The sequence below is a fragment of the Macrobrachium rosenbergii genome, chromosome 7 (assembly GCF_040412425.1).
Source record: "Macrobrachium rosenbergii isolate ZJJX-2024 chromosome 7, ASM4041242v1, whole genome shotgun sequence".
Lineage (NCBI taxonomy): Eukaryota > Metazoa > Arthropoda > Malacostraca > Decapoda > Palaemonidae > Macrobrachium > Macrobrachium rosenbergii.
In genome coordinates, this window is record NC_089747.1 from 46106316 (window position 1) to 46110387 (window position 4072).

Below are 4072 nucleotides of genomic sequence, written 5' to 3' on the forward strand. Positions count from 1 at the left end.
TTTGAGTGTACATTTCACCGTATGCATATACATTGTATATCGTGGGGTCGGAGCTACTGTATTAATTAAAAGATGCTCTACTGCCAACAGATACGGGTGAAAAACTATTTGCAATTTATGCCCATGCCCTGTCATTGCCTCAATATATAAGAATTTGATGTGTAGGCCTAATCTCAATGATATTAGCATTTGAAATGCAGGGTTATGCTGAATTAATACCTTATATATCGGAAGGAATCGCTTATGTAGCCAACACCAATTTAACAGAAAAAAAGCAAGATAAAAAAAAAAGATGCGCAGACAGAATGATCCAAGATCTTCGTAATGATATTATATAACTTATTATATCTTTTATGGGAGATATCAATTGCATACTTAACAACTCCGGAAACTCAAATCTGTGTTGTCATCGTTCACAGACGGAGCTCCACATGACCGAACGGAGTCAAATCCGTACTGGTAATCATTTGGATTGTTAACTAGTGTGACGTCATTCCCCTTTCGAGGGCTAGCCAGTCACTGGCGTGCAGTGGGCGGGGTTTAGCTGCAACGGGCCATGGATTTTTCTTATAATCAAGGCGACCGAAAACAGATCTATCTTTCGGTGGTCTCGGTATAATGTTGTATGAGCCGCGGCCCATGAAACTTATACCACGATCCGGTGGTGGCCTGGCCTACATCATTGCCAGACGCACGATTGTGGCTAACTTTAACCTTACATAAAATAAAAACTACTGTTTGATGATTGGAGGGTGGATGATCAACATACCAATTTGCAGCCTTCTAGCCTCAGTAGTGTTTAAGATGTGAGGGCGGACAGAAAAAGTGCTGACGGACAGACAAGCCTCCACACTAGTTTTCTTTTCAGAAAACTAACAAAATGGAACTGTCAAGAAAAAACTGACGGATTAACAAGCTACGTTTTCGTAAAATCTCCTCCTTTATTGTTCAGTCTTCCTATACGAATAAAGGAAAAACTATTATTAGTAAAGCCATTACATATCGGAGCAATATTTCCTTTTGGGAACAACCCAATAGCAACGCAAAGAGGCGATATGCGGGCGTTTTTAAGTTTTTTTTTTATTTTAAAGCAAAAAAAAAAAAAAAAAAAAAAAAAAAGACTTCTTTCTTTTGGGATATTCGTGGCTGCTTCTAAGAGTACCAATCAAACATCTATACATATTCACGAAACGACAAATATATAGAACATCTAGGTATTCTGATCACTCAGCCACCAGGCAGTAGGCTACGAGTTCATCCTCAGCTGAAGCAAACCCAACATCCAGTACTTCTCCTTCCCCAAAAATATCTCAGCACAAAATAATCCACGGCAGGATGACGCCACGCCTGAATAGTGGTGAACGTTATTGGTCATTTATGAAGTGAAGTGCCTTTATAACTTGGCTAGGGAAAAATGATTAAACCCTCTGAAAAAGAAACACTCTCGAATATTATCAACTACGTACATTTACACAGAGGATTCATCCGCAACACCTCGAACCCACTTAAACTAACAACGCCGTCAACTTCAGTGTTGCTTGAATGCTCTTTTCCTTTCACCATGTTGAAACGACTTTCGAATCTTGAAAGAGTTATATGGTTTCCCTCAGTACGTGCTCAACATGGAAAGAAAATACACTGCTCTTTTCCTCCAAATTCATAAGTTCCCAATAACAGCTGGTACACTAAGCAACAGCATCTTAGCTCTGTGTGTATATATATATATATATATATATATATATATATATATATATATATATATATATATATATATATATATATATATATATATATATATATATATATATATATATATATATATATGTGTGTGTGTGTGTGTGTGTGTGTGTGTGTGTGTGTGTGTGTGTGTGTGTAGGGTTGGAATAAATCTTTACTAATCTTTTGTACTTGACTCTGAGGTAGCCTACTCTTATGGGGCGTAGATTCACATCCCACCACATAAAGAGAAGCTTTCTGCATTTATTCCCCAGCTGGATTCAAGGCTGAAGCGATAAACGTATCCGGAAAAGACGTCAGTATGACACGCATTGGCACATACACACACGCATACGAGTAGGGATATATAGATAGACAGATAGATATATAGGTTTTTCAGTGTACTAAGTGCTGAGAGAGAGAGAGAGAGAGAGAGAGAGAGAGAGAGAGAGAGAGAGAGAGAGAGAGAGAGAGAGAAATGTGAACAGTTCGATTAATGATGTCATACTGCGTATTAATTTACGTCAGGCGAAGTCTAAAACGTCAATCAAATGATCAAATCTTGAAGAATTCAGTGGCCACTTGCATGTATTCCCAAATGTGTTCAACTTATTTCAAAATGCCGGTCTGTATGACTGAAACGCCTAATAATGTTTTAATACTTTTCACAGTATATAACGATACATCGTTCTATTAATTCTTCGTTGTTGTCCTTTTGTTTTTCATCAGTTTTTTTTTTTTTCTCAATAATTGGGTCTAGTGTTAGTTCCTTGGCTTTCTCTTCTATTGTAAATAAAATCACACGCAGAAGTTATATTTGGTTCAGTATAATGATACTGGATGAAATGTGTCAAACTCTAAAGTTCTTATACTTGACTTTCATACTCGACCCTTTATAATTACATTTTTAGACTCAAATCTCTCATAATTTTTATACCCGTCTATTTTCAAACCACACCTATATTTATATTCCTACTATAACTCATCAATTCTTTATTATAATTATGGATCAAATAAAGAAAAGAAAAACTAAATCCACGAAATATCTCTAAAAAGACAGGGGGGAGGGGGGGACATTATTTAAGAGTTGGCCTCAGACTCCGACACTTTTTATCCTTTCTGAAGTTTGGTGGAAGGAGTGAGGAGGAGGAGGAGAGAAAGAGTGCTGCCGGACCACAAAGGAAAGAATGATTCACTTCACTCTCCCCTGAAGGAGTTGCAATATGAGAAGGTCATACTTATACTCAACTCCGCTTTTCTTCCTGCAGGATTTTTCGAAGAGAAGCATATATATATATATACTGTACAGTACAGTACTGTTCTGAGAATGGTTTCAAAACATGTTTGGTTTGTTTTTATTTTTCCTATTTTAAGAATTAATTTCAAAATAAGTCTTTAGACTGCCACATATTTCTTATAATTACAAAGGTAACCTGTAGGCAACGTTGTTCCCATGAAAGGTTTCATTTGTGTTAATATAAGATGTATATCTGAGGCTTAATAATTACATCAACCATTATTTTGTGTGTAACGACTTTTTAGTTGGTTAATACAATGGGAATGTTGAAACAATAGTTATAGGTCGTAAAACTGCCTTGTGCAATCTTCTAATAGATTTTATTTTAAAGGTATATAATGATGAATGACCGACGTCATCAATAAGGAAAGGTAAACAACATACTTTTGAGGTGTACATAAGTGCTCAATTCCCCAGGATTCCAAGTTATTCTTTTCTTTTACTCATGTACAAACAGATGTTTGACATATATGAGCTCAATAAAGTGATAGTCGAATGAATACTATGTACAGAATACTGGTATGATTTCGAAGACGACGTCAGGCGATAAGGGGCCATTATGAATCACGGGAACATTATATTTGGCAGTCAAATACCGCAATTAGCTGACACCTTTACCAAGAAGGAAAGTTGATAAAATGGCAAGACAACATTACATTTTGATGTCGCGATAGGAATGCATTATACGAAACCCATTCGTATGACAAAAGTTGTATTTGAAATAAATGTTCTGTAAAGTGTACTTACAGAACGTATATATAAATCTCTTTATATATACGTCTACTGTTATATAAAAATATATATAGACGCATGCGCAGTTGCATGCGCTCGCATGCACATACTAAGACACAATATATATATATATATATATATATATATATATATATATATATATATATATATATATATATATATATATATATATTCTTCATACCACGAAGATGAGATATGTGAATACAGTCCAGAGGAGAAAAGAGAATAAAACAGCCTAATAGGTCGATAATTTCGCCTTCCTGCAGGCCTCTTCAAGAGCTTTATTACAACTACGCAGAATAAGTA